Source organism: Lissotriton vulgaris, chromosome 1_1 (assembly GCF_964263255.1).
Source record: "Lissotriton vulgaris chromosome 1_1, aLisVul1.2, whole genome shotgun sequence".
Taxonomy (NCBI): domain Eukaryota; kingdom Metazoa; phylum Chordata; class Amphibia; order Caudata; family Salamandridae; genus Lissotriton; species Lissotriton vulgaris.
In genome coordinates, this window is record NC_141685.1 from 100,364,434 (window position 1) to 100,384,280 (window position 19,847).

The following is a 19,847-nucleotide window of genomic DNA, read 5'->3' on the forward strand; positions in this document are numbered from 1 at the left end:
TGGCGGGAGGCGGCGGCAAAGCAGATGTCGAGTTGCTGGATGGTGCCTGTATTCACAGGGTGGTCACTCCTTGGCCACAAGGGAGATGCTCTTCAGTCTTCTGTGCAGCAGAATGTCGACGTCCAGTTTTCTTCTTAGTTTCAAGTCTAGTTCTGGATGATCTGAAGTCTTGGGACACAGCTCCTACTCTTATTCCAAACCTAGGGGCCGAAATCCTGTCTGGGGTGGTGCTAGCACCTCCCTAGGCAGGAAACTCTTTTTCCAAGCCTCCCTCGCTGGAAGGACTCCCAGCAGCAGGTCAGACTTGTGTCTGTGGTGGCAGCATCCATTTTGTGATGCTGAGGCTCGAGTTAACTTTAACCGGGGTTCAGGTTATGTACATGTCGTGTCCTTCTAGAAGGGTGGAATGCTACCCCCGTCGCCAGAATTGGCGAGGGGGTAGTATTCCAATTCGTATGACACCTTACTCAACATGTTTTGATAAACCCAAACCAAAGTTAGCAAGTAACCGCGAGGATTATAATGCACTTAAGAGTATATGGTATGGCAATATCCCGGAACAGCTAAGGGAGTTGTTCCCGACAGCTGCAGACAGGCTCAGCTCGTGCCAGAGCACCATCTCACATGAAACCAAGCACTCAGCCTCCAGGATTGTTAAGGCCTGCCATAGGAGTGACTTATAGGTTACCCTGTGTCCATATATGTTAGATATAGATATACTATATCTAAGTAAGAGGTGATTACACCAACTTACCCCAGCTGAGTGATCAGCCAGTTGTGTCAAATATGGAGGCCAGGGGTGGCACAATACATGCTGCAGCCGCTGGTAGGCCTTGGAAACACCTATGCCCTGGGTACCTAGGGTACAATGTTACAGGGGGCAATAAGGTGAACCAGTTCCAATTGGTAATGTACCTAAGGTACATGGAGTCCATTTTCAGGAGAGAGCAATTAGCCTGGGGCCCTGAATAGCAGGATCCCATGCAAACTGAGTCAAAAACCAGCTAAACACCAGGCAAAAAGTTTGGGGGTAACCATAGTCAGGTATCCACCTTCCTACACTTGCTACCCCTGATGAAGTGTTGAAGTGCTTTTCGGCGAGTAGCATGCTACTCCAGATCCCAAAAAGATGAATAGACAGATCAATTATGGTGGGTAGGTTGTTTTATTGCATACACACAACTGTACAAAAATTATTAAAATTCTGTTGTAAAGTTTTACCCAAGAGGCAAGTATAGTCTCTGATAATAATGTATACAATACTGATAAGTTTTAAGTTGGCTTGCCATCAAGACTGATGCCCCGTAATGTTGATGCAAAGTCAGTTGTGCTGGAGTATCTTAGACTCTTGTTTAATTGTAATATCCACCTTGTAGGTACTGCTATTCGTATCAGGTCCACGTTGTAGGCAGACACAAACGCCTAAATTGTGCACTATTTCTATTAGGCATAATGTAAGTGAGCAGATGATAGTAAGCACTGTACAAGCTGTATTAGGTGCTTAGAAGTAGAGTGACAAAGAGGGCAATAAACACTCCACTAAATCTTTTTTTATTATTAACAGTCCTCATAAGACCATACAATTTAATATGATGTACAAATAGCCCATTGGGGAACCGTTCAGGCATCATCTGGGGATTATATATCCGAGAAACACAAGTGTCTTTCATGAATACAAATTGACTACTCCTCCAAGGACTCCACTGTATTATTGACACGGGCGAAGAGGCAAACAAGCAGTCAGGAGGCGCATTTATGTATACCCCCACCTGACAGGATGGTGACAGACCCCAACCACCTACAGGGAAAACGTGCCACCTCACTTAATAGCTGCCAGACGCTTTACTATGTAAGTAGACTGGTGGTTTACAACTGCGCCTACTTTGGGGCATCACATGTTTTTTTCATCATAATCTGGTGTGCTCCCCCTGTGTGGGATGATAGCACCCACTGAAAACTGCACCGTTGTGTAGTCTGGGACAGTGCCCCTTCCATGTCATTCTGAACTGGGCCTTTGAATACGGTACTATTTTGTGTGCCTATTTAATTCAGGTATACAAAGAATGCGGTACTACTTGTATACTAGGGTAGGACAAGGAAGATTGAATTTCTGTGGTGGCAGAAATGTTTTCGTCAAAGTGCTTTATGCCCTAAACACTCTCCCGTACCCTGAACATAATGAGATTAAGTAGAATACACCTCTGCGTGCCTAATGCTGCCATTTGCATTTTCAAGACCAGTGATTAATGTGGCTATATCAAGTTTAAAGCCATTAGGCGTTCCCGACCTGTCTGATATTTGCATATGGAAAAGATGGGTCATTTGAACCTAAAGATAGATAAACATATTCATAGGTCACGATTTATGTCTGCATCTAATATAAAACTGTAAATTAGGAGAGATAATAAGTGAGAAGTTAAAGGCAGCTGCTAATCGAGTTGCATTTGTACATAGGCCTTCCTATATTATGAGATCTATTTCTGCTTCAGTCTTTAATTGTAATGAATAATTTAATACCCAGGCATGAAGTCATCGTCGAGCTGTTTAGATAATCCACCTGTCTCGCCACCTCTTTCCCACTGCATCCTTAACCAGTGGCCTAGCCAGTGTGCCCTGGACCCCAAGGCAAGAAAGGAAATGTGACCTCTGTCGTTTATTTGGACTGTGGAAAACAGCAATAATCATTGTTCTGTGGACCCCTCAGGCCTCTGTTTGAACTGTGACAAACAGCACTTCTCAGGGTTCAGTGGGCCTTTAAGGCATCTGGGACCTGGTGCCACTGCACCTGCTGCACCAATGGGAAGCTAAGCACCTGCCCTTAAGAGCTTTTATTCTAGCCCCACTGGAGACCCAAAACAGCCAAGTACTGATCATGCAGCCGCCTCTTTTCACTGAAGGGATTTAAGTCGCATGAAAGCAGCATGCGGGAAACAACCATTTTCTGAGGTAAAGTCAACCAACACCTCGTCTGTTCCAAACTGAATCCATTTAAAACCAGGGACGAAAAAACGGTTCATCGTCATCCCTTGCTTTTCAGAAGGGTAAAACAGATTCATCTAACATTACAGTGTACCACATAACAAATTGTGATTCTGTTTACAAATTACAACTAGCATGCATATAGGAGGGGGAGCCTTTGGCCAAAATAGCTTTTTTCCCAACCCATACTTTTAACGCATCTTATACAAAAAATGCTAATTACATTCTGATCCGGAAATAGTCATTAGCGCCTACTCATAACCAAATGTCACTTAGAATTGTCTTTCAATTCAAGCTTTCAAAGGTAAATTGATATAAAAGCAGTATTTAATTTTTTGACATTGTGTACTCTTATCAAAATTTAGAGCATCAATTTTATATGACACACCATGGAAAAAAGGAGTTGTTTATATATACTAAACCTCCAGAAATGTTTGATTAACCAGTTATAAAGTCACGTCTAGCTTAGTTAGTTTATAGTCTTCTTTTTTTTAATAGTAATTATTTCACATTGTTACTGAATATGCATGGCTAAACACTTATAAGGTCCCAAAGGCGAGACCTATTGGCTATGACAATGCTTGTTATTGATTGAGTACATTGAGCGACAGAACCTTTGATTACGTCCTGATGAATGCCGCAAACACCTCTTTGGAGGGTTAATAGGCTGAAACATGTTGACCTCTTATTGACTCTAACAGTGCATATATATTTCTCCCACAGTGTCCTGCTTTTAATCCTGGCCCAGGGGCGTACAAATAATGCAAACCACATACCCTTTAGCAAGTTTTAACTTTCACTCTGCTGCCCCCACTACCCTGAGCTCATTATTGTGGTATTTAGTATACCTTTCTCTATAACAAAATATGCCTGAACTCCTCTCTCTCAGTGAGGGGGTTGTTTCACGGTGCAAGGAGATTCCAAATAAGGAAGCATGCCAACTAAGGTGGGTGAGGGAAATTGTCCTTTTAAATGGATATTTCATCTTAGCTAGGTTTTCATTTGCAACAGTAATCCTCAGAAATCCAAGGGTTTCTTGATTGTGGTAGAAATGCATTTTTACTCCTTCATTGTACGTTCAAGCACAGACCATTGCATGAAATGTTGTGATCTATGTAGGGAAAATACTCTGTGCACTGACAAAATGTGTTAAAATAACTGAAAGTTGATAATCGCATTTAATAACTTCTCATACCTGGATTTATCTAGAAGAGAAGTCTGTTAATTCTAGCAGATTTTTGATACCACAAGGTATTAGAAATTTGGGGATCTTTATCTGATATCTTTATCAGTAAATTATCTGAAATTATTGAACATAAACTTTTCCAAGTATTATTTCTAAAGATTAAGGAATTGGTCTTTTCTAAACTAACCCCAGTGTGTATGATTACAATAACCACCTCTCTCAAATGAATATTGTTCTTTGTTTAGTGAGAAAGCTAAATGATCTAGGAGAAACCAGGAACTGTGCGTCAGAATTATTCTTAGGAAGCTTCAAGTTAGAGAGTGAAAACACTTTTTAGAATTCCCCAAAAATTGTGATAAAGATATTTCAATATGTTTGACAAAAAGAATAGGTACATTTCATGACAATATTGAAAGGGGAACTAACTGGAACAAATATTTACACAACATTACAAAAATTTCAGCAATATAGGAAATACTGAGGTTCATGTACTAATAATCCATTTGGTAAAAAGTGGTTGCTTGTAGAGTCAGCACACTACTTTGTCTGTGATAGCTTTTAAATAAAGGCATTTTTTAATGCACCCCATTTTACTTTCAGATTCACAAATGTCCCCTTGGATTACTACCTCCTGTTACTGTTTTTCAGTCCACATATGGTTTCAAAGCTCAATACATACCTTAACAATGTATTAAATATTCAGAAGGGAAACTATTAACATTCCCCTTCCAAATTCTGAATTGTTAAGTGGGCTTAGTACATTTCAAAAAGGGGTTTAGCACTTGCAAACTCTGTGCATTACTGAACCAGTGGATTTTGTTAACAATAAAACATGAGGCCATTTTTTTCAATTCCCTCCAAATTAAGTTTGCTAATAATGTTAGTTGGATGATAACCGGTGCATGTACCTATTTAGTGTTAGTGTTGCTTCAGACCAAATAAAAACCATCACACGTAACCCTTACACAATACTTAAAGACAGAATTTCTGACATCCAGCGTTAATGTTTTGTTAAATATAATTGCAAATGTCACTTAAACAGGAAACTAGCTAAAGCAGTCTCTGGACATAAAATAGGATGTAATCATAATCTTTAGATACATTTTCTGAGTTTCAGGAACAATGTGTGTCTTCTGGGTTTACTCTAAACCACTATAATAAACATATTCAATAAACATATTCAATGATTTTAGATTTTAGATTTGATATGTTTGTACTGGTTTCTATTGCAGACAATAATCTAGATTTAGACCAAGGATCAATTCCACCCATGGCTTTTAAAATCTATTTATCAATGATCTCTATTAGTGTTATCGCAACTAAAACTGTACTAGAACTGATCTGAGAGATGGACCTTCAAGTATTATGCTCAGTCAATTTATTGAACAAACTATGGAGTTAAAATCTGAATAGATTAGATCCACAAGCATTGCCTGACCACTGTAGATTACTTATCAGCACATTTTCTCTAAGTACAATTCAGTCATCTTCTATTTTTTGGTGAGCTCGTGCTGGGTCTGTTAGAACTCTTTCAAAAATATGACATTTAAATGTCCAAAAAATCAGGAATTCTAGTTTCAAGCCTCATCCAATGTTAATGAATGCTACACCAAAATATGCCCTTGTGTTCCTACATTTTATTGTGCACCATGATTCAGAAATGGCATGTTTTTGCTTTCGGAGGTAAAATTCTAAATATATTTATTGTTGTTGCCAGCCGAAACATTATCACTAATTGGGAAGATAACAACAAGTGGTTGTGTGATGCTTGCTGGAATGGGAAGTGTTTAATCAAAAAGTGGATGGAATTCAAGTTTAGGAGACAATTTTACAAACGTGTATGGATGCTGTATATATTTCAAACTGTTGATCTCCAAAATGGCCTAAATCAATGAATTGAATTGAAATTCAAGTTTATCATTTGAATCCTATTGTTGGAAAAGATGTGATTTTGAACCCCATGAGGTGGTTCCTTTCCAGAAAGCATTCAGGTTGTAATCATGAGTCAAATAATGCTTAGAAGGATACAATATTCAAATTGAATTCTAATTACATATGAAATGTTCATTGTTCAATATATTTCTCTTAGTATTTTAATGTGAGGACTTTATTGCCTAAGCAAAATAATTAGTATTTGTTTTTCTATATGTAGGAAGCATTACATTAATGAAATCACTGTTTCCTACCTTCTTTGTTTTCTTTCCTGTTCTTTATGAACGTTTCTATTGTTGAACTTTAAGGATTGCCCGAAATTAGGAATTGTGCTCTACATAACTTTACTGTGTTACAGTATGTTGATTTTTATGTACTACTTTTGTCTCTTATGTGTATGGCAACTGATGTTTTGTTTTGCTTTAATAATCAGCTTATGTTTATTAGGTTTTATTATTCAATAAAATGTTTCAAACACAACAAATGGTAGTTGATATGTATTTACAACTGCAGCATTTTTATTGTATCACTTTATTGTATCAATTTGTATAGAAGAGATGTTCAGTGAAGGCCAAGTGGCGACTCCCGGCTGTCTTGGTTTTAGGAAACAATACTTGCATACAGCAAGTGACCCTGGCTGACACAGTTACTAGATATGGTAATCCTGGCAACATGCCACAGCAGCTGCGATCATTCAACGTAAGGTAACTCCCATTCGAGAGTTGTCTAAAAATTGGATCAATCAAAGCGGCTGGTGAACCTTGCAGGTGGCAGGATAAGTTTTTAAAGGAACTATTGCAGGCCCCGTGTAAGTTTAGACATAGGAGAGAACCGCTTGGTACATTTTCACAATTTTCCCCGCTAAGAAGCACTTCACTACCCCCACTCCAACATCTGTATGTGTACGGCAATTCCCAGGATGTCTTGATGTATTCTTTACCCAACCTTTTATATGTGCCTGCTGGTATATGTTGTAGGCAATTTTGAAAATAGAAAATTGTAATAGGCAGGGTGATTGTTCCATGTATAATCCATTCCATAACTGGCTTTTCAGCGACAGTAAATGACAATCTTTCCAGTTTTTCAATGCTCAGCACCGTATTGTCTGCTCCCCTTTGTGCCAATTTGATCTGTTTATCAGTGAGATTGAATTCTGAAAACAGTGACGTAGTATTGATTAAACGTCACGGCACATAGCCTGAATGATGATTTAGCAACGTCCAGCCTAATAGCATGATAGAACGTAAATGCGACTGACCATGTTGCAATATGACCAAGTCCTGTTCCATGATGTCTATGGCAGAAGACACTATGCTACATAAAGAATATATCCTGGACCACAGAGTCGTTAACCCATTGTCAACCACAGAGAGAGATTTTTCAAAATTAATACGATTAATTTCTCATATTCGTTCTGCAGTCTCTGCTTGCGTAATTTTCCATGCTTCATTATAAGCAGCAAAGATACCGGCATATATAAAATGTTTATGACGTGACGTTCTTGGTCCTAGCAACAATTCCCTAAGATCAACGCCATCTTTAAGTAAAGATAAGTGTTGCTTTACATCCTTAAGTATAGATCTATGTATCCAATCAAGGCAAAGTTTCCCTACACTGTATGTTGTTACTATTCCTGGATGCTGTCTTTGAACATATCTTGGTTCTGGCCTAATGAATGTGAACCCCTTTGTTTTATTCAGGAATATATCTTGACAGTTGTTTGTGTCTGTGGGCCAGATCAACCATTTATTCCAATCTGGATCTATTCTGTTGTGTTGCAAAATAGTATGTACGTCGACTCCCCCCTCTGAAGTGTTATCACTAACAGGTGTAGGAGTAGGTATAGACGGATTGTTCAAGCTTTTATCTTGGCTAACCCAAGACAAGACATCTGTTGGACAGTGTCAATCAAAAACATAATTTGCTCAGGGATGATGTGTAGGAGAGTAGGGTCTGCTATCCTATGGTCACCCCATTTTTTTTTTTGCTTTTTGCTTCACTGGTTTTCGACTTAATGTGGCTGTGGGCCTGCTAATCAGACCCACAGCCCTGCTGTTCTCTCTCTTAATTCACAACCATGTACTTTAGGTACATCACCAATTGGGATTAGGTCACCTTATGAGCTCTGGAGTTCTGGACTTTTTGGTTCCGTCCAGAGGTGTCAGGGAACAACACCCAAAGACCCCGGAGTTCCACCTGCCTTGGTGCGCAAATGAACAGAAACACGGGCTTCTCGATGGTGGCGTCAAAGACCAAAGGTTTATTACTGCAGGGACACAGAAGTCACAGAATCTACACACGGGCAGAGACTAGGAGCCTGTTCGATTTGTACATTGAGGGTTGCTCCTTATATACTAAAAATTGTGCTTCAGGCAAATATTTCACATGCTAGTACATTCCTAAACCTTTGTGTCTTAAACAATAAATATTTGGCGTTACACAGGAACTGTCGATAATATCTGATGCCAAACATCACGAAGAGGGGTTCCCACTAGTCCATCACAATCCCTTGTCAATATTGCATTCAAGAGCCGGACCGCCTCATCGTAAAGTTCGTTACCTCCCCCTAATAAAGGCCCAGGAGGAAAGGAGCAGAGCCAGGTGCAGGAGATAGAAAAGCGGGATAAGAGATGTTTGTGGGTTGTAAATGGGCAAGGCTACCGGCTTCGGCCGCCTAATCATGATCGGAACAATGGACACGAGAACCAGTTCAGGTGGGCTGGCCTCGGGCAGAGGAGGCAGCCTTTGTCGATTCATGCAGCTACAGCGTGATCTGGTTTAAGGCACACGTGTCATGAAAAGAGGTGAATCTCCGGCTAAGGCTACGTGTCCTTAATCGAAATAAAGTGATCAGAGGTTATTGCATATGTGAGGGCAAGAAACACAAAATGGCGGACATGATCTAAGATGGATGCCGTGGGTAGATCAGAAATGTGTTCATAACAGGAGTGCTCTTGCTCGTATCGTAGCGAAAACACCAGGATATGCTAAATGGATCATTTGCGGTTCGCTGATACTAATATTATGTATTTCCGACAAACTTGAAAACACGGGTTCAAATTGTCACGGAACCTCAGACCCTCCTTTTGCCCTTACATAGGCAATTACTCAGTCTATATCAGAGTCTAGTTCTATACTCATCAGGTCAGTGACATGTTGTTGTATCATCATCCTTTCTCGTGCCTTTTCTCCAAACGCAGGTGGTTTTCTTAGACAAGTTGCAGCGCAAAGACTACACAGAGCAGGACCACACTGGATAATCAGGCAGCATGAGAACAGGAATACTAAGATGACACCGATGACCATTAGAACCTTCCATCCCCACGCTGAGATCAGAGTCCAAAACCACTCCATAAAGGACCAGTTTCCCTTGTCTACATGTATAGAGTCGGAAATCTTGTGTAGCTTAGAGATCGCCTCATAGACTGTTGGAGCATTATTAGGAATAAAGACACAGCAGCTCGATTGGATCATTCTGCATACCCCACCTCGATCTGCAAGTATAACATCTAGAACCATACGGTTCTGCAACGTCATGAGTCTATCCGCCTGAAGCTCAGCTGTTAGATTGCTAAGGGCACCAGCAGTTTCAGTAATAGTAGATTCAACTACCCGTGTTAGCTGACGTATGTTTCTACTATTGGCCATAGGCCCCCAGAACGGAAGGAAGCCTTTGAAGAAGTCTCCAGCTTCCTGACCAGCAGTATCTTCCTTACTGAAGACACCTCTCGCTATTCTGGTTCTGTGGTAATCAGGTGAAGCAGTGTATGTTGGAGGCAACAATCGAGCAATATAGCATGAACCTGAAAAGTCAGCGGGTAACCATGTGTATGCTCGGTCTCGACAAATGAAATAGGTACCCCTAGCAGTAAGGAAGGCAGGGGAAGAGTTAGCCGGAAACACATAAGTCTCAACGCACTCACTCCTCCCTAGCTGAGCTCTCGGATTTCTCCCATTACCTTGCAAACAGACCTGACCTCGGTGAGGTACGACCCAGATTGGAGTTGAGCTTTTACGCTTGCTTTCTCCTAAACTAAGGCGATACTCTGAAGTATTCCAACTTAAATACACTCGCAGTTCGTCTCTAGGGTATGATGGAGTATTATTGACATCCTTGATCATGTCAATAATTCCCTGGACTAAAGCTTTGTTGGCAGAGTTATATCTAATGGAACGTGGTGGACGTGGAGGATAGGTTTCAAGGGCATAAGCAAAGATTGTTTGAAGGGCCTGAAATGATCCATTGTAGCTGAAAGGCAAAACCAGATAGGGAATACCTTTATCCATAGTGTGGGGTATCAAGCCACACACCCAGCAGTCTGTAGTGTTAACTACCAGTTGGTGTTGGTGCAAGAGCTGTACAAAAGTGTTATTAATGAACTCTGTACGTCGGGCTTGCTCATGTTCAGGAAACGAGTGAAAAGAGTGTATAGAAGAAACAGTAGAAATGGCAGGATCAAGGGGAGGTACTGTAGTAACTGGCACAAAAATCAAATTTATACTAAAGACAATTCCACCCACCAATGTTGCTAAGATAATCAAAAATGTAACGGCACATTGCATCAAAAAGCATTTGCTACGAAGAATTCTATAAAGTCTGTTTCTGCGAACATAAATCACATTTTCTCGTTGCAGCGCAGGAAGCTCCATCTTCTACAATCCGCTCGCGACCACTGATGATGTGTACGTAGATGAAAATGCCTCTGTCAGCCCTGGGAGTTCCCAGAACCAACAGAAAGATCGACCTTGTGTCAGACCCCTGCAAATTCAAACTAGGCACACAGCCACGACCCTACGGCTACCCAGACGGCAAGGCAATTAAAAAAACAAACAATAGCAAACTTCCTGGCTGAAGGCAAATGTTCAATATCAAATGTTCAATATATCAAAATCACAATATGCAGTTGCCTGCTTTATTTGTCCATGTTTCGTTTTCTCAGGTTGTATCTCTGTTTCGCAGGTATTGTCTGATCGGAAAATAGTGTATCATTAGCAGCTGTTGTAGTGTTTAAGTTCGCAGATAGCAAAGTGTCTTCTGATGCTGGAGACAAATGTTCAGTGTTCAAAAGAGTCTTTTCAGGAGGAGAGTCAGATTTTGGAGTGTCAGTAATCAATTCGGCATCGCTGAAAGGGATGAACTTCGGTGTGCTGTCAGTTTCGGAGGCACCAATTCCCTTTTTCACCCAGTTGTCGTAAGGTAGCGGTAAGGGTACACGCTTTACATGTGACGCGTGTACCCAGTGTTTGCGTCCAGCCACACGAACTGCTGTCCTTGTTGTCAGTAGGACCTGGAAGGGGCCGACGTAGCGGGGCTGAAGATTCTTCGTCCTCGCAAAATTTCTGACCACCACTTGGTCGCCGGGTTTCAGTTGATGCCCTGGACTCTCCGGAGGCTTTGGCAGTGCATCGAAAACCTGTTGATGAATAAGACTCAATTTAGCAGTCAAGTCGTAAAGGTAGTCTATCAACATAGGATATTCCAGCTGTCTGAACTCCCTTGGCCTTGGCACCCCCCAAATATTGGCAGGACGACCAAATACAATCTCGTAAGGGCTAAGCCCCACTCGAGAATGTACAGTCGCTCTTGTGGATAACAGAGCCAAAGGAAGTGCGTCTGGCCAAGCCAAACCTGTGGATGCCTGTATCTTAGCTATCTTCAGCTTGAGGGTGCCATTATAACCCTCCACTAGACCAGCTGACTGGGGATGGTTTGCACTGTGAAATTTTTGTTTCAAACCTAGGCCTGCACATACACTCTGCATAACTTTCCCTATAAACTCACTTCCGTTATCTGACCATACAATCCGTGGCATTCCAAATCTAGGGAAATATTCTTTGAGAAGAATTTTGGCAGTTGATAAGGCAGTATTGTCCTTCAGTGGGTATGCTTCTATCCACCTGGAAAAAGCACACACCACCACCAAGACATATTTCAAATTATTACAGCGTTCCATGTGAATGAAGTCTAACTGAATCACTTCAAAGGGGCAGGAAGGAGGAGCGAAATGACCAGCTGGAGTTGGAGTTCCCTTGCCAGGATTATGCATCAAGCACACCATACAATTTTTCACCACTCTCTCTGCACACTTACTGATCCCATCATTCTTCCAGACTGGAGCCAACATCTTACATATCCCTTTAGAACTTATATGCGCTACTCCGTGCGCCATTGTCACTACTGCAAGCACATACGCATCGGGCAACATCCAACGCTGCTGTTCTGTCAAATCAATCCAACATCCATTCGAGTCCAACTTGCCCGTACTCTCTCTCCATACACGTTTCTCTTCCTCAGTTGCTTCTCTCTGAATCTCTTTCACACTTTCCATTGTATCCTCACACATCCCAGACTCAGCGATCCATCTTGCAGACGTTGCAACATACATTCTACTCATCATGTCTCTAGCTGTCTGTTTAGCAATTTCATCAGCAAAAGCATTCCCACGTCCAACATCATCCGTGATTGCTTTATGAGCACTGCACTTTACAATTGCAACTTCAGTCGGCAAGGTTAGAGATTCCAACAAGTCGTTAACTAGCTGACCATGTTGAATCTTAGTCCCATGGGACGTAATGAAACCTCTTTCTCTCCACAACCGGCCAAAACTATGGGCCACGCCAAATGCGTACTGACTATCTGTGAACACATTCACTCTCTTTCCCTCAGCTAAAGCACATGCTCTCGTTAGAGCTATTAATTCTGCAGCTTGGGCAGAATTCTGACTCACTCTTGCAGTCTCCACAATCGTCTTCAAGGTCGTTACCGCATAAGCAGCAGTCACATCACCATTCTCCAATTTAAAACATGACCCATCCACATACAGCGTACCATCCGGATCGGGTAACGGAGTATCTTTCAAATCGATGCGTCCTTTTGTCTCTTCCTCCGTTTTAAAACAGCAGTCATGTGGCTCAGAATCACTCGACTCTTGATCAGTCGGCAACAGCGTTGCTGGATTCAATACATTACACCTTTTGATCTGAATATGACTCGCTAGTAATGTCAGCTCGTAACCAGATAATCTCGCACTAGTAAGGTGTTGTGTCTTCGTTCGGTTCATGAGTGTATCCACTGCATGAGGAACCATGACCACTAGCATGTTGTTCATCACCAAACCAGCAGATTGCCGAATGGAAGCCGCAGCTGCCGCTGTAGCTCTCAAACAACTAGGCAACGCTCTAGCTACCGGATCTAATGTTGATGAGAAATACGCACAAGGGCGTTGTTTATCACCAAACTTCTGTGTCAGGACACTCAACGCGCAACCTTCTCTCTCATGAACGTAGAGCGTGAATGGCTTACTGTAATCAGGTGTACCCAATACAGGAGCTGAACACAAGGCTTTTCGTAATTCAGTAAAACTCTCTTGACATTCATCAGACCATGGCACCGGACTCGGAACATTTTTCCCAGTCAAAGCTACCAATGGTTTCGCTAAAAGAGAAAAATTTGGAATCCACTGCCTACAGTAGGAGGTAATACCTAAAAAGGCACGTACTTCCCTCTGTGTGCGTGGAACACTCATTTGCGTAATTGCTTTTATTCTTTCTGGGGTCAACTTCCTTCCCTCCTTTGACAAGAGATGACCTAGGTAGGTCACTTCTTGGCAGCAGTATTGCATCTTGGAAGGTGACACCTTGTGATTCAAATCAGACAAATGATGCAATAACGAAACCGTAGCTGCTTTGCAAGTTTCCTTGTCATCGGCAGCCACTAGAAGATCGTCTACGTACTGTACTAGGGCAGAACCTGGAGGAAGGACAAAAGAATCTAGCTGGCTTTTTAATGCTTGACTATAAATAGATGGACTTTCACAGTAGCCCTGTGGAGCGCGTTTAAATCTGAAACTTCGACCTCCTAGACAGAAGCCAAAAATATCCCTGCTTTCTTCGGCTATCGGAATGCTGAAAAAGGCATTCTTCAAGTCGATGACTGAGAACCAAGTTGCTGTAGCAGGAATCAATGTTAACAAGGCAGTAATGTCTGGAACCACAGGAAACTGCGGGACTACAATTTTATTAACTTCTCTAAGGTCTATGACAAACCTATATACTGGAGGTTTCGTAGGATCAGTTCGTTTCAGAATCGGTAACACAGGACTATTACAAACATTTCCTCGAGTTTCTTCAACCACACCTTTCTTAATCAAATCTTGCACAATCAATAAAAGTGCACGTTCTCCCTCACTCGATATTTTATATTGGGGAATTCTTGGAAATTTTACATTTGGTTTCAAAGTTACTACATACGGTGGTATTTCTAAAAGGCCTACATCATTAGGACCAGTCGCCCAAAGAGAATCAGGGAGTGAGCGCAGCTCTGGCGGGAGTGCGTCCATTGACAAGTACATCGGAGAACTCATTCTTTTACCCAGAGTAAGCTGTACCCCTTCCGGAGAACAGTACAATGTCGCATATAGTCGTTTTAACAAATCTAAACCAAGCAGATTTTCATTACAACCTGTCGTCAAAATCAGGGGTGCTTTTAATTGACACGGTCCAACAGAAATAGACAAAGGACCAGATATCGGGTTGTAAACAGGGGCGCCTGAAAAACCTACAGAAACATTTGTTGAGCCAGACAAAGGTGCGCCAGGGAGTTTCGCATGAATGATAGAACTTTTTGCGGCACCAGTATCCAACAGAAACGGTTCGACTACACCTGATGTTGCTACTGCGACATAAGGCCCACTCTGATCCACTGGAACTGATACTACTCCCTCTCTCTGTCCATGGCTGTCCTAGTACCCATTTTGCTGAAATCCCTCATCCACTTCACAATAATCTTCAACAAGATATTGCTGAGATCTATTCTGTTGAGCTGACTGTACGTTTCGTTGATCAAAATGATTGGAGGGACGATCATTCGTTTGCGGAGGCATAGCACCTCGCCCTCGACCTCTAGAATTCTGCGCAAAACCACCACGACCTCTCTGAGCTGCTGCTGCATTATTTTGCGCTAAGATCGGACATTCATTCTTGTAGTGACCCTCTTTCTTACAGTACGCACACTGGTTCCACTGGTATTGAGGTCTGGTTGAACTATAATCTGTCCTCTGATACGAATTCTGTTGCATATTAGTCTGATTCGTGCGAGGCGGATACGCCTGCTGTAAAAGAACTTTAGTCTTTAAATCTTTCGTTTTCTTCTCTGATTTTTCCTTTTCCTCTTTATCCCTATTTTCGTAGTATTGTGCAGTCGCAAGTATTTGCGCAGTTGTGGAAACAGCCCACGCGCTTTCTGAATCCTTTAATTTATTGCATAATTCAGGTAACAAATTATGCACAAATTAATCGACAAACAATCTCTGTCCTCCTTCAGTGCTCATATCCTGACCACTATGATCTACAAAAGTCTCTTCGAACCTTGTGAAGAAGTCGGAGACACTTTCATCTTTCTTCTGCTTGCATGCTGATAACTTGTCCCAATTAACACGCAATGCGGGCATCAGAGTCTTCATTAAGTCAATTATTCTACCTGGAAGATTAGCAATTAGTGGTTCGGGTTTTGCACCACCCGTTTGCTGACCATCCGCTGCAGTGATAGCTGCCCAATCACCACCTAAGGCTGCTTGATGATCCTCTCTACGAATTTTAGCCCACACTGGTTGTGGAACTACATTGCCAAATAACATGTCGATGTCCGCTAAGTTCATTATACAAGCCTCAACTGTCTGTGTTAATTCCTTGTAATATCCGGCTGGATTTTTACGCGGATCTGGCAAGGCCTGTTTCACCGCTAGCACTTCAGCTCGCTTCCATGGAATGTGTATCCACACTCGTTGGAACTGTGCTGGAGCAGCTGCAATACCTGCATTATCATCACGTTGTATTGCTTCGCGCCAGATTGGAGGAACCTCCCTCATAGGATATTGGCGACTTGGCTTCATTTTACCTTTCTCTAAATCTCTCGGCGAACGAAGAGATGGATCATTCCTAAAACTCAAAATAAGTTCCATCGCTTCTTCGATATTGTCACCCACTATCATTCCTGCAGCAAACTCTTTCTGAATTTTAATTAAATCCTCCAAGTCTGATTCAACATCATCTTCCTCTATTTCCTCACGTAACAACGAGCACATCTCATCAAAGACGTATCGTTGCGTTGGTTCCTTCCACTGCATAAACGTGTCTAGTACATCTCTCGTACTATATCTTCTAACTTTCGTAATCCATCTGAGAGCCGTGGAATCTAAAACTCCCCGTTCTTCAGTACTTGGTAGCTGACTACGTCTCTGAACTGAATCAGAAGTAGGAGTCTTAATTAAAGATTTATATAAAGGAGACAGTATATTAGCAACAGAATCAGTTATTTTTCGACGTACAGAAAGTGGAGTTAATACACTTGCAGACGTAGAGAACACAGTAGAGGTAGGAACAGATTGCGAAGCAGTAGGAGTATCGATGAAAATAGTTTGTGATGTAGTAGGTGTAAGCGAGACAGATACAGGTATAGAAGTCGGCAACCCAGGAAGAGGAGGAGCCGTAGGAATATTCACATTAACCACAGGAGGTACAGGAACTAGATTCTGAGGAACAAGAACACCAGGTTGTCCAGCAACCGGCAATTGGACATTCGGTACAAGTTGGGCCGTAGCACCTTGTGCATACGGTGGAGGTGACCGTAACAGATAAGACAACAGTGGATCGTTTTCGGGATCCTCCAGTATCTTAGCTGTTTTCGATGGCAAGGCAGGGTAGCACTTGTCAATCGCTAAATTATGCTCTCTAATGGCCACATCTATGGCCTTTTCGCACTCATTATCTTGCAATTGTTTAGTTGCTTGCTCTAGAGTTAGCTCTTCTTGCTCTTTTTGTTCTTTCTTCAACCTTTTCATTTCTCTCTGTTTGGATTCTTTTCGCCAATAACGGAAAGAATCAAACATTGCCGGCCGGGCTTTCTTACTAAACAATTTCGCTTCTAAATTATCAAGGATCTCGGGTTCAAAACTACCATGTAGTGGCCAACTAAGGACACCATCCTTCTTACAGTAACGGGCCCATACCTCGTTATAAGATATAGGACCCACTCCAAATTTGCAATATAGGTCATAAAGGGGAGTCCCAATCGGAGGAACCAGACAAGAATCCTCCAATCGTGAGTCATGGTTGCAACCAAAACAAGACAACATTTTCCGACTTACCATTTTCAGTCTGGAACACAAAACAAACAAAACACGAAACAAATATGTGCACTTGAACCAAGAACTTAGGCCTACCAAAACCAAACTAATGTATCGATACCCAAACTGAACCAAATAGATTATCGAAACCAGAACAACTAGTGATAATCTTACGAAACCAAACCAAACCAAGAACCGATCAAGGATTTTAACAACCCTCACAAAGTAACCAGCTAGCTATCACTAAATACTTAACTGAGGCACTGAAGACGTCACCAAGGAGAAACCCGTCACGTTTCGCTGTACTAAGGGCTGCACCTCGGGTCCAAGACAGGGCGACGGTCAAGGCAACGGCCCACTGCAGCCGTCCTGAACGGGAACCCTCGTGGAAGAGAACTTCAGGGCCACTTTTGCGATATGCCGGGATCGATGAAGTGGGGCGCCTCCCTCAGGAATCTTCACACGAAGCTCCTCGAACTCTTCAGGCTTTTGGACCGGTACCGAATGACGACGCCCCACGTGGGGCGCCAATGGGAGTTCTGGACTTTTTGGTTCCGTCCAGAGGTGTCAGGGAACAACACCCAAAGACCCCGGAGTTCCACCTGCCTTGGTGCGCAAATGAACAGAAACACGGGCTTCTCGATGGTGGCGTCAAAGACCAAAGGTTTATTACTGCAGGGACACAGAAGTCACAGAATCTACACACGGGCAGAGACTAGGAGCCTGTTCGATTTGTACATTGAGGGTTGCTCCTTATATACTAAAAATTGTGCTTCAGGCAAATATTTCACATGCTAGTACATTCCTAAACCTTTGTGTCTTAAACAATAAATATTTGGCGTTACACAGGAACTGTCGATAATATCTGATGCCAAACATCACGAAGAGGGGTTCCCACTAGTCCATCACAATCCCTTGTCAATATTGCATTCAAGAGCCGGACCGCCTCATCGTAAAGTTCGTTACCTCCCCCTAATAAAGGCCCAGGAGGAAAGGAGCAGAGCCAGGTGCAGGAGATAGAAAAGCGGGATAAGAGATGTTTGTGGGTTGTAAATGGGCAAGGCTACCGGCTTCGGCCGCCTAATCATGATCGGAACAATGGACACGAGAACCAGTTCAGGTGGGCTGGCCTCGGGCAGAGGAGGCAGCCTTTGTCGATTCATGCAGCTACAGCGTGATCTGGTTTAAGGCACACGTGTCATGAAAAGAGGTGAATCTCCGGCTAAGGCTACGTGTCCTTAATCGAAATAAAGTGATCAGAGGTTATTGCATATGTGAGGGCAAGAAACACAAAATGGCGGACATGATCTAAGATGGATGCCGTGGGTAGATCAGAAATGTGTTCATAACAGGAGTGCTCTTGCTCGTATCGTAGCGAAAACACCAGGATATGCTAAATGGATCATTTGCGGTTCGCTGATACTAATATTATGTATTTCCGACAAACTTGAAAACACGGGTTCAAATTGTCACGGAACCTCAGCTCCTGTACAGAGTACTATAGATACCCAGGGCATAGGTGCATCAAAGGCCTGCCAGGGGCTGCAGCATATCTTTTGCCACCCCTGGCTGGCCATCCAAACTGACACAACTGGATGATCACTCAGCTGGGGCAAGGTTGTGTAATCACCCCTTGCTTAGATATAGTATACCTCTGTCTAACCTTATATCTGGACACATATACACCTATAAGTCACACCTATGGCCGGCCTTAACAATCCTGGAGGCAGATTGCTTGGGTTTATGTGAGATGGTAGTTAGTCCGGAACAAGGGCAGGGAAGGTAGGGCATCTGTACACTTCAAAGTTATGCCTCTAGAAGTTTCTTCCACTTCAAAGGCACAACTGTGTATGAAAGAAGGACATTGGACGCCACCACTTCAGTACACTTCTGGACCTGGGGACCCTGCCAGGAAGAAGGACTACTGTGCTGCTACAAGGAGTGCCACTATGCTGGACTGATGCTCTATAAGTAACTGCGCCCTGCTTTACTGACCTGCTGCACTCTTGTCTGGGGAAGAATATCTAGGTCTGCAACTCTAACTTAAGCCCACTACTTTTTAATTTATATATGAGCCCTCTTGCACAAATAGCCAAGGACTCTGGGTTGATAATGTTCTCATATGCTGATGATTCTCAGCTTCTCTTTTCCCTTCCACCAACAGACAATAATGATCCTTCTATCTTGAGAACAGGGCTTACAAAAATTGCTGGATGGATGAAAAATAATTTCTTAAAATTAAACGGTGAAAAAACGAACTCATAATCCTAGGAAAAAATAAAGAACTCTGGGGACCCCAACACTGGCCCCCAGAAATGGGCTCTCCTCCTACTCCAACTAACCAGGCCCGTAACCTTGGCTTTGTGGTTGATGACACTCTTAGTATGCACCAGCAGGCCATCAAAACATCAGCCACCTGCTTTGTCATCTTGAAGTGGCTAAAGAAATTATGCTGGATGCTACCAGTTCACACTAAAAGAACTGTCATCAACGCCCTTATAACATCTAGATTGGACTATGCCAATGTACTATACTTAGGGGCCAACAAAGCCACAGTCCGCAAACTACAAACTGTGCAGAATGCTGCTGCAAGACTGTTAGGTAAAATTCCTATCCATGCACCCACC